This window comes from Lissotriton helveticus, chromosome 3_1 (genome assembly GCF_964261635.1).
Source record: "Lissotriton helveticus chromosome 3_1, aLisHel1.1, whole genome shotgun sequence".
NCBI classification, from domain to species: Eukaryota; Metazoa; Chordata; class Amphibia; order Caudata; family Salamandridae; genus Lissotriton; species Lissotriton helveticus.
This window is the reverse complement of record NC_136061.1, coordinates 1375010470-1375029817: the sequence shown is the minus strand read 5'-3', so window position 1 is coordinate 1375029817 and position 19348 is coordinate 1375010470.

The window sequence follows — 19348 nt, the reverse complement described above, 5'->3', positions numbered from 1 at the left end:
TTAGTTATGGTTTAGGTGTGTGCTGCTGTGTTTGTAGTAGGGGTGGGTGGACATCTCTGTTCCGCCCACGGAATCTGCGGAGATTTGCCCTTCCGCCCTTGCGCAAAGAAGGCGGAAATTTGGGGCAAATCTCCGCACATTCGGGGGCGGAACCGAAGTTGGCCGACCGCCCGCATTATTAAATTATATGTAAAAGCCTAAAATTGAACTTAAATGAAACTTACCTTATGGCGGCCGCATCCTTGCCCATCACGGCTTCGTCTGGAAACTGCACATGCGCGGGAGCCTGCGCATGTGCAGTCCTGTTGAGGACTGTGCATGTGCAGGCTCCTGCCAGTCGGTATATATATATATATATATATATATATATATATATATATATATATATATATATATATATATATATATATATATTACCTACTGGCAGTCGCCAGTAGGTAGTTATATTTGGGACCTATTATCCATAGGAAATCCGCAGCATTCTATTTAGAATAACTTTGGCGCCGGTTGATGAATCTTTGCAAAAAATGTTAAACTTTTGGCCAGCTCCGGTCCGCACCTATCCTGAAAGTTTCACGGTGATTCATCAAGCGGGGGCTGAGAAAAAAGGGGGTCATAAAACATGTTTTCCCAAGCAATTTCTCATAGAACCTTTAGCCGCAGCTACAGCCCGAACTGCTGAACGGAATTATGCCAAATTTGGCAAAAAGGTAGTCCTTTGTTCAGACTCATGTCTTTTGCTTAAATAGTGAAAATCCGTTCAGTAGTTCCTGAGAAAATGACATTTAAACATATATATATATATATATATATATATATCTATGGCCTCGGAGGGTCTGCGTAGCCTAAGCGCAGCCTAGGCGCACCCTGCCGTGCACGAGCTGTTTTTTAATTGGTGGACAACACTCCAAATCAGGAAGTGTTGGCAGCCATCTTGTGCCTCGGTAAAATCGAGGCACAAGAAACCCCCAATAAACATCGCAAAACGCGAAAAGGGGGCAGGGTAGACACACCCTGACCCCCTAGGCCTGCTCAGGGGGTCCCACAAGGACCCCCAAGGCCAAAAAAAATTACACTAGTGCATCCTACTAATTATGCTAATTTGCCCCCGGGAGGCCAAATCCCAGGGGCATCATCAAAAAATAGTGTGGGGGGTCCCAATCCCCCCACATTGCCCCAGAGACCGCCACCCCAAGCCTCTAACTTAATATATGCGGGCGCTCATGGGCCCCCCCACAGCCCCGCGGACCGCCACACCCTGGGGCTTGTTTAAAATGGGTGGGGGAGCTCTCAGGCCCCCCCAGCCCCGGGGACCACCACCCCCGGGGCTTCAAAACATTAAGTGAGGGGGGCTCTGAGGTCCCCCAGCCCCGGGGACCGCCACCCCCCAGGGCTTCTTCAAAATGTGGGAGGGGGTCACGCGGCCCCCCTCCTGGAGGCTTGTCTAGGCCCTAGGGACCCCCACCCCCCGGGGCCAGCTCCTGCAGTGTCCCGGGGTGGCCACCCCGGGACACTGTAGTTTGCAATGACAGGGCGGGAGCCTCGTGGCTCCCACCCTGTCATTGCAAACTGCTTTCCTATTTGGAAGCGAGAGCAGGAAACCTGTTCTCTCTTCCAAATAGTAAAGCAGATTGCTTTTCCACAGGGGGAGCAGCATGTTAGCTGCTCCCCATGTGGAAAAGCAATGCTGGCTCCCGCAGCACGCGGGGAGCCGGCTCAGACCGTGGGGGGATTGGGCTAGTAGTGGCCCGTGAGGGGGGCCACGCGGCCCCCCTCACAAAAAACCCCCCAAAACATTAAAATAAAGAAACAGGGGGATGGGGTCCCCGGGACCAGAACTGGCCATAGGAGGGGGGCAAGGCAGCCCCCCTCCAAAATAATAATTTTTAAGAAAAGGGCCATGCCCCGGGGAATGGGGTCCCCGGGGCAAATTATGGCCTCCGGAGGGGGCCACGCGGCCCCTTCCTGATTTTTTTTTATTGAAAATTGGGGACACGCCCTAGGGGATGGGGTCCCCAGGGCCAATAAATTAGAAAATTGGGATCGGGCTGGAGGACACGCCCCCTCCTTGCACCACTCTGCAAATGCGCCCCTGGTGCGGTTGCAGAGGGAGAACGATTTCCCCTTGAATACTGGGGGTCCCTGGGGTCAACTAGCCCACTAGGAACCTCCAGTATGCGCCAGGGGGCTGCGATGCAGATAGGTGTTCAGAGGCCACGCCCCTTTTTACACCTCTCTGCAACACAGCCTTGTGGCGGTTACTGGTGGTACCTGGTGGGCTAGTTGGACTTCAGGGACCCTCAGGATTAGAGGGGACTTAATCCCCCAACTTAAAACGAGCCACGGGGCACGTTTGCACAGTGGTGAAGGTAGGGGGTGGGGCCTGAGGTGATATGTGTGCAAACACGCCCTGTGGCGCATTTTAAGTTGGAGAATTAATTCCTCTCCAATCCTGATGTCCCCTGGTGGCCAACTAGCCCACCAGGTACCTCCAGTATGCGCAAGGGAGCTGCGTTGCAGAGAGGTGTTCAGAGACCACGCCCCTTTTTACACCTCTCTGCAACGCAGCTCTGTGGCGCTTACTGTAGGTACCTGGTGGGCTAGTTGGAAAAAAATTCCACTTCAAACCTGAGGGACCATGGGGGCCAAGTAGCCCACCAGGTGCTTCCAGGAAGCGCCACTGCGCTGCGTTGCAGAGAGGTGGTGCATGCCATGCCCCTTTTTACATCTTTCTGCTACGCAGCTCTGTGGCGCTTACTGGATGTACTACGAATTCCTATTTACTCACCTGTTATCAGGATAGACCTCAGGCAGCATCTTTGAGCCCAGTACTGATCCTGAAAAGTAATTCTAACCATACTTACCAGTAACTTGAATTTCCTTACATAGGCTAACATTGACTGGTTTCACTTACAAATTCTTCTGTTTGCAGTTTTGGAACTTTTAAATATTCACCTAAAATCATCCGAACAACGAATTCCGATTTACTCACCTGTTATCAGGAGAAAACCCCCCCAGTACTGCATCTTTTAGCCCAGCACTGACCCTGAAAAGTAATTCTAACCATACTTACCCGTAACTTGTATTTCCTTCCCTAGGAATACATTGTCTGGTTTTCACCAGAAAAGTTTCTATTTTCACAAACTACAAATATTCCTAAAAAATTACCTGTATGACTTAAACGCATTCTTTCAACTGTTTACAGGAGATGCACCAGTGCTGGTTCCAGGATCCACCACTGAGTAAGAAAAAGTAACGATAACACTACTTACCTACTAAGTGAATTTCCTACCGTGGGGTAACATTGACTGGTTTCTCTTGGAAATTCTTCAAAGTATGGAGTTTTGGAACTTTTAAATATTGACCTAAAATCATCCGAACAACGAATTCTGATTTACTTACCTGTTATCAGGAGAGAACTCATAGCTGCATCTTTTAGCCCGGCACTGACTCTGAAAAGTAATTGTATTTACCAGTAACTTGTATTTCCTTTCATAGAATCCATTGTCTGGTTTTCACCAGGAAAGTTTCTAAGTGTCTATTTTCACAAAATACAAATATTCCTTAACAATCGCCTGTATGACTTAAACGCATTCTTCCAAGTGTTTAGAGGAGATGCACCAGTGCTGGATCCCGGATCCACCACTGAGTAAGAAAAAGTAACGATAACACTATACTTACTTGCTAAGTGAATTTCCTCCCATAGGATAACATTGGTGATTCTATGTGAAAAGGTTTCGAAGTGTCAACTTTTAAAATACAATAATATTCCTTAAAAATTACAACTGTAACCAAAACTCTTCTACTCAACTGTTTACAGGAGATGTCCCAGGACTGAATCTAGGATCCAGTCCTGTGGTTAGAAAAGAAATTATAAAGTAACTAATTTCATTTCACTAGAAACTCACCTTCAGCTCAATGTTGCATTGTGTTTGAAATTGTGTCGCCCATTGCAACAACTGTAACTTCTGTACTTAAAAGTCTATTGCCTATTTGCAAAGTATTTAAACTATAGTAATTCATTCTGAGAAAGTATATTTTTTATTGTAATGTATAATGTAATTATAATGTTATTTAAAAAATAAAATATCTAAAAATAAATAGTTTAAACAAATGTAGTAAATCAGTATAAAAAAAATAAATATAAGAATTAATACATTTAAAAAATGTCATTTACAAAACCTCTGAAATTCACTGAAAGAAACATAGGTTTCAGACATGTTATGGTTAGGAATTAGCATTTAAAAAACCTTTGAAATTCACTGAAAAAAACATAGGTTTCAGACATGTTATAGTTAGGATCTAGCATTTAAAAAACCTTAGAAATTCACTGAAAAAAACCATAGCTTTTAGGGGTGTTATAGTTAGTTGGACATTTCACTTGTACACAACCATAAGAAATTCCTCCATTATAGTTAGTTGTACTAACTATAACTTGCGCGCCCGCAATCCACTACTGATGATGTCACATTTTACATCATTCATGACATGGTCAGTGACATCACTGATGACATCTCAAATTACATTATTGATGACATCATCCACATGACAATCTGATACATCTTATAATACACTAGTGTAACCTTTCAACACTCATTATAAAATATGGAGTGCCATATTTGAAACGATTGACACACCAATACAAGTTTCTAAAAACCCACTCAGTGATTCCTACAACTACACACACATCTAAACACTTACCTATAGTTTCACTCATACATGCTAACAAAGATCAATAGAACACTATTAAATATACTTATACACCTACATCGACATTACACACCAGCACACATCCTATTCACTTATGCAGTCATCTTACTCACTTATGCAAACAATTGATCATACTTACATTTACTAAGCTACACACTTACACAAACACCACTTTATTTATTCATATAGATAGTAACTCATACTTAGTGTGTTATAAAATCACTATTACAAGTATAGAGTTATCCATACAGTCACTCATACAATCACTGAGTCTTATGTATACTTATTTATATACAACTATCACATACACTGCCTTTTATATTTCTAATTTGTTGGACATGTATCATTGAGTAATATATTTACTCATCACCACACCCACAAAGAGATTCACTCACCCAAACAACTGTTTCCATATACAATCTTAACCTCATATTGTTGCGCAATCAATCATGGCATTTCGGTTGTTTCCGTCTTGAAGTTGTAAGGTCCCAATTCCCCCATGAACCAACCAGCTCAACAAGGAAGTGAACACTTGATGAACTGACTAAGCCTCAAGGGAAAGGGGAAGTGGAGAGAGAAACAAACAAACACTGGATCTTCGTCTCAGGGGATCCAAATGGTTTCTCTTGCTGAAGTGCTCTGGACCTTCAATCAGCGGGGTGAATCTTGGCCTATAATGACAACAACACCCAGATGCAAATACTTATCTGTTGTAAATAACATTCATTTGTTATTCCTCAATTCTCAATAACATACCTAATGTCTGAAGGTCCATGCAAACACTTCAACAGTTTTTCTGGTTATTCAAAAGGACTTTACTTCAAAATAACTTTACCACCTTAAATGACACAAAACACTTTCAGTTTCTTTTAACACCATCAAGTGCTGAACTGGTTAATAAGTGTTAGAAAAGAATGGTTGAACATCCACACTAACATTCATACCTTTTTCAAACTGTATGCAAAGTCTTCTATAATTGGGTTCTGTAAAGACAATAAAAAAGAAAAAACAACAATACCCCCAAATACCCCCAAAGATTCTGGAGTTTAGGCACATTCTCTTAGTTTAAATACCTTCAGCGTTTGAACTGTAATTATAAACCCAACACTGTTGTAAGGATCACCTAAACAGTGTGCACTGCAGTTATATTCATGCTGCAACTATTATTACCAAAAAACAACAAGTGATGGACTGAATGTGGATCAATGTCACACACTCCCCCAGTCAAAAGATCTGGGCCCAAATCCATCGTTTTTTTGCACTCCACACCACCCTGGGTCAGATAATGGCTTTATGCAAATCAGCTCTGACCCTGTTGCCCCATGGGAACAGTCCAGTCCGAACTACAACAGCCATATCTTTCCCAGACCGGAATCAAGCATCCGAGGACCGGACCGGTTTCGAGGTAACACCTCTCTTCAGCCCGGCTAGCTTGACTCCAAGTGGTGTGGAGTGCCTGGGACCCACGTCTGGGCATCCCCAGCGCACTTAGGGCGGCAATTGCAAAAAACAACAAGTGATGGACTGAATGTGGATCAATGTCACACACTCCCCCAGTCAAAAGATCTGGGCCCAAATCCATCGTTTTTTTGCACTCCACACCACCCTGGGTCAGATAATGGCTTTATGCAAATCAGCTCTGACCCTGTTGCCCCATGGGAACAGTCCAGTCCGAACTACAACAGCCATATCTTTCCCAGACCGGAATCAAGCATCCGAGGACCGGACCGGTTTCGAGGTAACACCTCTCTTCAGCCCGGCTAGCTTGACTCCAAGTGGTGTGGAGTGCCTGGGACCCACGTCTGGGCATCCCCAGCGCACTTAGGGCGGCAATTGCAAAAAACAACAAGTGATGGACTGAATGTGGATCAATGTCACACACTCCCCCAGTCAAAAGATCTGGGCCCAAATCCATCGTTTTTTTGCACTCCACACCACCCTGGGTCAGATAATGGCTTTATGCAAATCAGCTCTGACCCTGTTGCCCCATGGGAACAGTCCAGTCCGAACTACAACAGCCATATCTTTCCCAGACCGGAATCAAGCATCCGAGGACCGGACCGGTTTCGAGGTAACACCTCTCTTCAGCCCGGCTAGCTTGACTCCAAGTGGTGTGGAGTGCCTGGGACCCACGTCTGGGCATCCCCAGCGCACTTAGGGCGGCAATTGCAAAAAACAACAAGTGATGGACTGAATGTGGATCAATGTCACACACTCCCCCAGTCAAAAGATCTGGGCCCAAATCCATCGTTTTTTTGCACTCCACACCACCCTGGGTCAGATAATGGCTTTATGCAAATCAGCTCTGACCCTGTTGCCCCATGGGAACAGTCCAGTCCGAACTACAACAGCCATATCTTTCCCAGACCGGAATCAAGCATCCGAGGACCGGACCGGTTTCGAGGTAACACCTCTCTTCAGCCCGGCTAGCTTGACTCCAAGTGGTGTGGAGTGCCTGGGACCCACGTCTGGGCATCCCCAGCGCACTTAGGGCGGCAATTGCAAAAAACAACAAGTGATGGACTGAATGTGGATCAATGTCACACACTCCCCCAGTCAAAAGATCTGGGCCCAAATCCATCGTTTTTTTGCACTCCACACCACCCTGGGTCAGATAATGGCTTTATGCAAATCAGCTCTGACCCTGTTGCCCCATGGGAACAGTCCAGTCCGAACTACAACAGCCATATCTTTCCCAGACCGGAATCAAGCATCCGAGGACCGGACCGGTTTCGAGGTAACACCTCTCTTCAGCCCGGCTAGCTTGACTCCAAGTGGTGTGGAGTGCCTGGGACCCACGTCTGGGCATCCCCAGCGCACTTAGGGCGGCAATTGCAAAAAACAACAAGTGATGGACTGAATGTGGATCAATGTCACACACTCCCCCAGTCAAAAGATCTGGGCCCAAATCCATCGTTTTTTTGCACTCCACACCACCCTGGGTCAGATAATGGCTTTATGCAAATCAGCTCTGACCCTGTTGCCCCATGGGAACAGTCCAGTCCGAACTACAACAGCCATATCTTTCCCAGACCGGAATCAAGCATCCGAGGACCGGACCGGTTTCGAGGTAACACCTCTCTTCAGCCCGGCTAGCTTGACTCCAAGTGGTGTGGAGTGCCTGGGACCCACGTCTGGGCATCCCCAGCGCACTTAGGGCGGCAATTGCAAAAAACAACAAGTGATGGACTGAATGTGGATCAATGTCACACACTCCCCCAGTCAAAAGATCTGGGCCCAAATCCATCGTTTTTTTGCACTCCACACCACCCTGGGTCAGATAATGGCTTTATGCAAATCAGCTCTGACCCTGTTGCCCCATGGGAACAGTCCAGTCCGAACTACAACAGCCATATCTTTCCCAGACCGGAATCAAGCATCCGAGGACCGGACCGGTTTCGAGGTAACACCTCTCTTCAGCCCGGCTAGCTTGACTCCAAGTGGTGTGGAGTGCCTGGGACCCACGTCTGGGCAACCCCAGCGCACTTAGGGCGGCAATTGCAAAAAACAACAAGTGATGGACTGAATGTGGATCAATGTCACACACTCCCCCAGTCAAAAGATCTGGGCCCAAATCCATCGTTTTTTTGCACTCCACACCACCCTGGGTCAGATAATGGCTTTATGCAAATCAGCTCTGACCCTGTTGCCCCATGGGAACAGTCCAGTCCGAACTACAACAGCCATATCTTTCCCAGACCGGAATCAAGCATCCGAGGACCGGACCGGTTTCGAGGTAACACCTCTCTTCAGCCCGGCTAGCTTGACTCCAAGTGGTGTGGAGTGCCTGGGACCCACGTCTGGGCATCCCCAGCGCACTTAGGGCGGCAATTGCAAAAAACAACAAGTGATGGACTGAATGTGGATCAATGTCACACACTCCCCCAGTCAAAAGATCTGGGCCCAAATCCATCGTTTTTTTGCACTCCACACCACCCTGGGTCAGATAATGGCTTTATGCAAATCAGCTCTGACCCTGTTGCCCCATGGGAACAGTCCAGTCCGAACTACAACAGCCATATCTTTCCCAGACCGGAATCAAGCATCCGAGGACCGGACCGGTTTCGAGGTAACACCTCTCTTCAGCCCGGCTAGCTTGACTCCAAGTGGTGTGGAGTGCCTGGGACCCACGTCTGGGCATCCCCAGCGCACTTAGGGCGGCAATTGCAAAAAACAACAAGTGATGGACTGAATGTGGATCAATGTCACACACTCCCCCAGTCAAAAGATCTGGGCCCAAATCCATCGTTTTTTTGCACTCCACACCACCCTGGGTCAGATAATGGCTTTATGCAAATCAGCTCTGACCCTGTTGCCCCATGGGAACAGTCCAGTCCGAACTACAACAGCCATATCTTTCCCAGACCGGAATCAAGCATCCGAGGACCGGACCGGTTTCGAGGTAACACCTCTCTTCAGCCCGGCTAGCTTGACTCCAAGTGGTGTGGAGTGCCTGGGACCCACGTCTGGGCATCCCCAGCGCACTTAGGGCGGCAATTGCAAAAAACAACAAGTGATGGACTGAATGTGGATCAATGTCACACACTCCCCCAGTCAAAAGATCTGGGCCCAAATCCATCGTTTTTTTGCACTCCACACCACCCTGGGTCAGATAATGGCTTTATGCAAATCAGCTCTGACCCTGTTGCCCCATGGGAACAGTCCAGTCCGAACTACAACAGCCATATCTTTCCCAGACCGGAATCAAGCATCCGAGGACCGGACCGGTTTCGAGGTAACACCTCTCTTCAGCCCGGCTAGCTTGACTCCAAGTGGTGTGGAGTGCCTGGGACCCACGTCTGGGCATCCCCAGCGCACTTAGGGCGGCAATTGCAAAAAACAACAAGTGATGGACTGAATGTGGATCAATGTCACACACTCCCCCAGTCAAAAGATCTGGGCCCAAATCCATCGTTTTTTTGCACTCCACACCACCCTGGGTCAGATAATGGCTTTATGCAAATCAGCTCTGACCCTGTTGCCCCATGGGAACAGTCCAGTCCGAACTACAACAGCCATATCTTTCCCAGACCGGAATCAAGCATCCGAGGACCGGACCGGTTTCGAGGTAACACCTCTCTTCAGCCCGGCTAGCTTGACTCCAAGTGGTGTGGAGTGCCTGGGACCCACGTCTGGGCATCCCCAGCGCACTTAGGGCGGCAATTGCAAAAAACAACAAGTGATGGACTGAATGTGGATCAATGTCACACACTCCCCCAGTCAAAAGATCTGGGCCCAAATCCATCGTTTTTTTGCACTCCACACCACCCTGGGTCAGATAATGGCTTTATGCAAATCAGCTCTGACCCTGTTGCCCCATGGGAACAGTCCAGTCCGAACTACAACAGCCATATCTTTCCCAGACCGGAATCAAGCATCCGAGGACCGGACCGGTTTCGAGGTAACACCTCTCTTCAGCCCGGCTAGCTTGACTCCAAGTGGTGTGGAGTGCCTGGGACCCACGTCTGGGCATCCCCAGCGCACTTAGGGCGGCAATTGCAAAAAACAACAAGTGATGGACTGAATGTGGATCAATGTCACACACTCCCCCAGTCAAAAGATCTGGGCCCAAATCCATCGTTTTTTTGCACTCCACACCACCCTGGGTCAGATAATGGCTTTATGCAAATCAGCTCTGACCCTGTTGCCCCATGGGAACAGTCCAGTCCGAACTACAACAGCCATATCTTTCCCAGACCGGAATCAAGCATCCGAGGACCGGACCGGTTTCGAGGTAACACCTCTCTTCAGCCCGGCTAGCTTGACTCCAAGTGGTGTGGAGTGCCTGGGACCCACGTCTGGGCATCCCCAGCGCACTTAGGGCGGCAATTGCAAAAAACAACAAGTGATGGACTGAATGTGGATCAATGTCACACACTCCCCCAGTCAAAAGATCTGGGCCCAAATCCATCGTTTTTTTGCACTCCACACCACCCTGGGTCAGATAATGGCTTTATGCAAATCAGCTCTGACCCTGTTGCCCCATGGGAACAGTCCAGTCCGAACTACAACAGCCATATCTTTCCCAGACCGGAATCAAGCATCCGAGGACCGGACCGGTTTCGAGGTAACACCTCTCTTCAGCCCGGCTAGCTTGACTCCAAGTGGTGTGGAGTGCCTGGGACCCACGTCTGGGCACTCCACACCACTTGGAGTCAAGCTAGCCGGGCTGAAGAGAGGTGTTACCTCGAAACCGGTCCGGTCCTCGGATGCTTGATTCCGTTCTGGGAAGGACATGGCTTTTGTAGTTCGGACTGGACTGTTCCCATGGGGCAACAGGGTCAGAGCTGATTTGCATATCGCCATTGTCTAACCCAGGGTGGTGTGGAGTGCAAAAAAACGATGGATTTGGGCCCAGATCTTTTGACTGGGGGAGTGTGTGACATTGATCCACATTCAGTCCATCACTTGTTGTTTTTGCAATTGCCGCCCTAAGTGCGCTGGGGATGCCCAGACGTGGGTCCCAGGCACTCCACACCACTTGGAGTCAAGCTAGCCGGGCTGAAGAGAGGTGTTACCTCGAAACCGGTCCGGTCCTCGGATGCTTGATTCCGTTCTGGGAAGGACATGGCTTTTGTAGTTCGGACTGGACTGTTCCCATGGGGCAACAGGGTCAGAGCTGATTTGCATATCGCCATTGTCTAACCCAGGGTGGTGTGGAGTGCAAAAAAACGATGGATTTGGGCCCAGATCTTTTGACTGGGGGAGTGTGTGACATTGATCCACATTCAGTCCATCACTTGTTGTTTTTGCAACTATTATTACCAACCCAATGTTTTAGCTTCAGTATTGTCTTCAGTAGAAATTATTGTCAAAAAAATATCGAGGTCTGTGCACGTTAATGCCACAAATGTTCAAAAGTCTCTTCTGATTTTTGCCGGTTAAATGTAATACACTAAGTTCAAGAAGTCTTACCAGTCTTTTTTCGCTTCGTTTCAGCGTCCGGTTACCTGGTAACAAGAATTGTTTTCTTTCTTTCTGATTTACAGGAAGTCATCCTGTTCGCAACCGGAACCCCCCAAAAAAGAAACACAGGCAGGAAGTTCCGATTCTCCCAGTGACGAGAACCGATGTCCGAAGTCTTCTGGAAACAGGTAAGAGGGAGCGGTAGAAAGGAGGAGGGAGCGGGAGAAGGGAGGAGGAAAGATGTGATGCTTGCCGGTCTCTGTGTAGTTGAAAGAAGCCGGCCTCGCTGGTGAAGGTCACACGCCGGTTGTCAGCTGTTCTGAAGTCAGGTCCGCAACGCTCGTGGTTATGCATATCAAAGGGAAGCGAAGCGCCGTCTCATTCCAAGACGCGCCTTTTATACCCGCAGTATGGCGTGTCTTGGAGCATTTGCATGCGCCTCACGCGGGTTTTGATAGCTGTTTAGGCGGTTAACTCACGTGAGGCAGGTAGCAGAATTTCAAGAAGGCAACAAGCATTGTTAATCACCAGTATTCTCAAAGAAGGCAATAAGCATTGCTAACCACAAATATTCTTAGTCTTGAAACAATCTCATGATTAGAAAACAAATACTGATGTCAAAGGGAAATATCATAACATCTTAATGAGGGGTCACACTCAGGTGATTGCGGCAAATGAACCCTTAACTGTTCCTCCCCCCAAAGGCCATCTCACAGGGCGAGGTTTTTCCGGGTGAAGGGCATGAAATGACTTCACTAATCTTGGAGCGTGCACATTACCTTCTAGTTCCCAAGATATTTCAGATGGATCATACCCTTTCCAATCAAGTAAGTAGTAAAGACGACCACCAATACGCTTTGCATCCAGAACCTTTTTGACTTCATACTCAAGGTGATCTCCAACCATGATTGGTGGAGGAGGATTATCAGGTCGTGTGGCCGTGTCATAGGGTTTTAGGAGGGAGACATGAAACACTGGGTGGATAGAATAATCTTTGTGAAGAACCAATTTGACAGAGACTGGGTTCAACATTTTTTCAATAGGGAATGGTCCTATGTATCTGGGTTTTAGCTTTTGGGACCTTCAATTTGAATGTTTCTTGTGGACAACCAGACCAAATCCCCCTTCTTATATGGTGGGGTTGGTAATCTATGCCTGTCTGCAGAGTCTTTCATTTTCAATTTGTTTTTGGCTAAGTTCTTTTTTACTTGTTCCTGGAACATTTGTAATTTAGACAGCCTTTCAATAACTGCTGGCATATTTTGCCAGTTTTCAGGAAATGTTACTGGAATAGAACGTGGATGCTGACCTGTTAAGAAATAGAAGGGTGAACAACCCAGGGCTGCATATGTGGTATTATTATATGAAAACTCCGCCCAGGGTAGTACTTCATCCCAACTAGTGGACATGGTAGAAGGCATCGTAAACCTTGTTCAAGATATTGGTTCACTTTTACTGTTTGACCATCGGTATTGGGGTGAAAAGCAGATGATAATGCTAGTTCTATCCCTAATTGTTTGTTGAGCTGATTCCAAAACATTCTAAATGAATTGAGGGCCTCTGTCCAAAACGATTTTGCTTGGGAGCCCATGAAGCTTAACAATATTAACCACAAATATATCACTGAACTCAGTTGCTGATGGAAATTGAGACAATGGGATGAAATGTCCCATTTTTGATAGTAGGTCTACAACAACCAGAATTGTAGTGAACCCATTAGACTTGGGTAAGTCAGTAATAAAATCTAGACTTATTGTGTGCCAAGGACAAGGAGGAATAGTCATTGACTGTGTAGGGCTTTTTGACGTGCACATACAGGACACCTCTTAACGCATTGTTGCACATCAGTTATTATGTTATACCACCAAAAATGTCTTTGACAAAGTTCTAGAGTTTTGTTAATTCCTTGGTGGGCTGCTGTGGCCAGGTCATAGTTCCAATTGAACACTTGTAAACGCAAATCTTTTTTAGGAACAAATATTTTATCCTTATGGAGGAAGAAACCCCCATGGATTGAATTGTGTTTCTGATTTAGCCATTGTTGATGATCCAGGGTTTTAACTTTTCTATGAATCTGACTTAGGAAAACATCCGGATGGGTTACTGCTACTATTCTTTCTGCAGGAATGATACTTTGTGTTTTGTCAACTTGATCATTATGTTTTTCAAATACCAAACGTGAAAGAGTATCAGACAAAAGCTGTTTAGATCCTGGACGATATGTGATCAAGAAATCAAATTCGCTAAAAAACTGCAACCAGCTCATCTGTCTGGGTGTAAAGGCTTTCACAGTGGAATAGAATTGTTAATTTTTATGGTCGGAGAAGATGGTGATGGTGTGCTTAGCTCCTAGGAGATGATGTCTCCATTCCTGAACAATTGCTTTTATTGCCAACAATTTACGTTCAGCAATGGTGTAGTTTTGTTCTGCAGCTAAAAGCGTACGTGAATAAAAGGCAATCGGATGTAAGCGTCCTGTACTAGAATCCTTTTGCATTAGCACGCCTCCCAAGGCTGTTTGTGAGGCATCCACCTCAACAAAAAACGATCTGTCTGGGTCAGGATGAATTAAAATGGATGCCGAGGTGAAAGCCTTTTTTAGACTTGAAAAGGCTTGTTCAGCCTGCGAAATCCATTGGAATCTTTTTCCCTTCTTCAGTAACTGAGTGATTGGTGTTACTATTTCGGAGAATTTTGAGATAAACCGTTTGTAGAAATTAGCAAATCCCAATATTCTTTGTGTGTCTTTTACTGATGTCGGAGCAGGCCAATTCAAAATGTCTTCCACCTTTTTTGGGTCCATTATAATCCCCTCTGGAGACAGCCAATAGCCTAAGAATTCTACCTTAGGAGTATTGATTTTTTTTTTCTAATTTCACAAACAAGGAGTTGTCTCTTAGTCTTTGCAGAACTGATCGGACATGTTGTACATGGACTTCTGGATTCTTTGAATAGATTACAATTTTGTCTATGTACACAATTACACAGATGTCCAGAAGGTCATGCAATACTTCATTTATGAAGTATTGAAACGCACCGGGGCGTTACATAGACCAAAAGGCATGACTGTATATTCGAATAACCCAAATTTGGTGCGAAAAGCTGTTTTCCAATCATCACCTCCCCTAACACAGATAAGGTGATAAGCGCCTCGCAAATCCAATTTGGTGTAGATACTGGAGCCTTTTACTTGGTTAAGCAGCACTGGAATCAACAGTAAAGGATACCTATTCTTTATTGTTGCCTTATTAACTGCGCGATAATCGATGCACGCTCTCAAATCGCCTGACTTCTTGGCCTCGACGAAGAGCGGCGATGAGACTGGCGATGTTGAGTGTCGGATGAATCCAATCTCCAACAGCTCATCCAAGTATGATCTCAAATACTGATTTTCTGGCTCGGTTAGCGTGTACATCCTACTACAAGGTAGCACTGCTCTAGGGACTAAATCAATTCTGCAATCGTAAACCCTGTGAGTGGTAATTTGGTAGCCTTAACAGGGGCAAACACATCAGAAAAGTCTTGATATTCACTAGGGATGTTAAAAGTTCCTTGATTCAATGCATCACAAAAGAGAGGCATGACCGGGTCCTTAGTGTCTTGATAACAATGAAGCCTACAGTGAGAAGAGTCAAGGGTAACAGTACGTTTCACCCAATCGATTTTGGGGTTATGGAGTTCAAGCCAAGGGATTCCAAGAATCACCCCAAAAGTTGGTGTATCAATGAGATTGAATATGGTGTTTTCAGTAAGGCCATTATCTGCAACTAGAGTCAAAGGTGTAGTGTGGAACCTTATCAGACCAGAAGACAAGGCTGACCCATCCACCGCCCGCACTGGCTCAGGTTCTTTCTTAGGCACATGAGTTAATTGTAACTTTTGTGCTAATTCTAAATCAAAAAAGTTACCAGTGGCACCAGAATCAATTAGAAAGGGTATACTATGTCTCTGCTGTGTGGACAAAATCAAAATCACTCTCACAGTGAAATGTCTGGGAATATGATTTGTTACATTGGTCGCATATTGAGAGATCTTTTGAACAATACATCCTGGAGAAACGATCTCCTCTTTCTCCGAGGAAATTCGTTTTCCGACACCTGAGGTACATCTCCCACTATTGCTAACGTCTTTCTTTTAGCAGGTTTTGCAGGGCACTCTCTAGCAAAATGACCGGATTTCCCACAATAAAGACATAGGTTCCCCTTACGTCTTCTTTCTTTTTCCTCAAGTGATAGAGGACCTTTCACTGCTCCGATTTGCACTGGTTCTACAACAGAACTTTTTTCCTCATTCTCCTTTCTGTCAGTTTTACAATGTAAATTTCTAATATCACCTCTAGGTCTTTCGCTCTTCCGTTCCCCCTGTCTATGATCCAACTTGACTACTAAGTCTTGGAATTCAGCAAAATCATCTGGCAAATTGATGATATGGGCCAAAGAGTCCTTCAAGTCATCCCAAGCCCTCTGTAAAACAGGGATACCCTTTTTTCTTCAGGCTAATGAGTTTCGGCAAATAACCTGTTAAAGTTGGTGACATAGGATATCAGATCTTCTGATCCTTGGCGCAGGTTTAGTGTAGTGTAGTTCCTATATTCCCAATAGGCTCTGCGCATTGGAATAATATAAACAGCAGTGTAGACGTAGGACTGAGGTAGACTAGGTCTCTACTGAGTATATTAGACTTAATTAGTTTTGCCAGCTAGCTCAGAGGTCACTAGAAACTTTCTCGAGTAAACAAGGAGGAGTTTAACTTCCCTGGATAGACAAGAAGGGATTAGCTTCTGACAACCATATAACATGACAACTTTGCTCCCTCAGAATAAAGAGTGTATCTCTAGAGTTGTGTGAAAACAATAGACAACTATTTCAATCAGTCAATCGTGCATACTTAGTTTCACCAGAGTGCAGAGAAATAGAGAGACGGGCGTTTTCAATAAAAGGTGTTATTTATTGAGCAGTCTTCTTTTCATGCAAGAGAAATGAATTGCCACAATTGCAATACTTATCATGAAGTAAAGTGTTTACAGTAAAAGGAGTATTATGAAATAATACTGTAAAAGCATTGATATGGTTTCTTAGCCATATGATACTTTAAAATGGATAAAATATATATACATACATAAAAACATTGACTAACGTACTCAACTGGTGCTTCTAATCTACGCCTACCCCGGTGTACCTGACCTAAGCCTAATACGTGGGAAGGAGTAAGTAAGTTGCAGTTTAAGTTAAGTTGGGTTTTTGCCAAGGAATCTGAGTCAAGAATTCTCTTCAGGGTTTAGTCAGCTCCGTACCTTGGTTCTTAGAATGAAGGAGGTCTTGTATCTCTCTCTCAGGACTCGATATCCCAGCAACCCGCATGGGTGGCTGGAAACACCGGAGCTAGACTTTCTCGGCTGGAGAAAAAGACAGCGTCTTCCTCAGTGCGTCAAAGGGAGGGGCGGCTTCCTTCGACTCTTCGCATCAGCTGGGCTTCCGGGCAAGTAGATGGCCGCTCTGCTCCAAACCACCGTCTATCTCCACATCTGTAGTGCTATTACTATCAGGTACGGGCTTCGGAATAGATGGTTTATTTAAGTCTCTTATCTTGGCTAGACCAAGACAGGTTGTTTGCTGAATGGTGTCATTCAGGAATATTAATTGTTCTGGGATCATGCAGGCTCTAAATAATGCTTCTAAACCTGGGACCTGCCATTCTTTTGTACCCCAGATGATTTTTGTTTCAATGTTGTTTTTCCAGAATTCAAAACCAAATGTAGTAATTTTTTCATAAACTGTTTCAGAATAAATCAATTTAGTATTTGTCAACATTGTTTTCATTCCTGTCTTATTCAACATTCTAAAATAAAACGTTTCTGGATCACTGTTGTAAACCCTGAGAAGTATTGGAATTTCTCATAATATGTTTTTGAGCTGCCTTTTAGCGGAGTTGGACAATGTTCCCATTGGTTATAATTTAAAACATTTCTAGGTTGAGCAGATGTATGCAAATAGTGAGGACCAAAATGATTATAACAATATAACTCTTCATAATTTGATGAACCCTGCAAATAATCATGTTCTGTGAATTTAGCTGACATTACTAAATCTGACATCATATTATTAATATTATCAAACTTTCCAATCATCAGAAAAAGTACTTGGTTTTACAAAGTCACTTAAAGAAACCTTGAACTGGTGTGGATATTTCAAGAGCTCAATCGGGCCATCAATTTCATAATCTGTTTTGTCCCATGCTATCCCACCGGGTATTGGAATGGCTGTGATGTTCACTGATGACAGTTCTCTTTTCTCGATGTGAGATGACTTGTGAGGCTTTAGGACCAAGTTGATGTTCTGACTTGCTGTGTCCATTGTACTGTATTTTCCTTCAATTAATTTTCCTAAACAAAGAACCATGATGAGCCAAAGCAGGAGGAAAAGTACACCTAACACAATCCAAAATTCAATCCATGGAGAAATCAGATAGGTTTCTTTGAGTTGATGAAAGAGTTCAGTTACTTTGTCTTTGAAGTTTTTGTTGCTGGCGTTTCTTCATGTTCACTTGGATCATCAGAAAAGTCATCGAAATTGATGAAGTAGCGAGATGCAGTCTGTCAATTGTTGGAATTGCTTTCGGATTTTCATTTGCTTTTGGATTTTTCTTTGTTTCACTAGCATAGTCTGAGGCTACATCGTTGTAGACTGGTGTTTCTTGACGAACTGTTGCAATTTGGGTTTCAAGAGGCACAAGTTCCATGGCTTTGTTGCATAGTCCTTTTTTATTCACTGCAGGTTTATCAAAAGTGATTAGTCTTTCAGTTTGAACCTCTTCGATTGTAGTAAGATTTGGTCTTCTACTATTTCTTGGGAGTTCACTTGGCCTACTACTTATTATTGGCCACATGATTGTAGTTTTACCAGGTCGATCGATACAACTCAGTTCTCCTTTTTACCAGCAAGGGGCGGTAGTACTACTGATCTTGTTCCGCTGACAGCTAAGACAGGTACTGCTTTTCTGTAAGAAGGCCCAAATTACTTCTTCACCGCGATCTTTTCTCTGACCAGATCCCCAATCTTTGGAATCCAGACATGTCTTGCTGGGACAGGTGGTTTTTCTTCAGTGGCTGTTGGCTTTAGCTTTATATTACTCAGACATCTTCTTGTTTCATTTAAGTCCTGTAATACAGCCAAACGGTCTTTGATATCAAAGGCTTTTTCTTCTACCACTGAAGTGTGACTATCTAAGTCCTCGATATGCATTCTAGTACTGAACAATAGTTCGTAGGGAGTGAGACCTTTTAGAGAATTTCTTGGCAGATTGTTAAGACTACGTTGGACACTTGTTAAATGTTTGAACCACCCATCACCCGAACCTAATACCCTCGCCGTTATAGATTGCTTTATGTCCCGTTTTTTTTTTTCCTCTACCGCATTTCCCTCGGGATGGAATGGAGAAGAGTACCGCAATGCAATGCCCATGCTGGCCATGGCCTCCTTGTAAGCCCTAGAGCTAAACGCAGGACCCTGGTCAGAATGTAGCATGCCAATTGCGTATATGCCGATAAAGACTCGCAAATCTTTGTATAACAGTTCTGGCGTCAGCCGAGTGCTGGTGTCTGCATTTTAAGTGAATCTAGTCTTAATATTTATGGGATCGCATTTCTCCAGCTGGATTTATGCGTATAGATAGCCTTATGCTTTCTAATAGAGGTGTCCTGGCACTAGTCTGGTCTGGTTCACGACTGCGATCT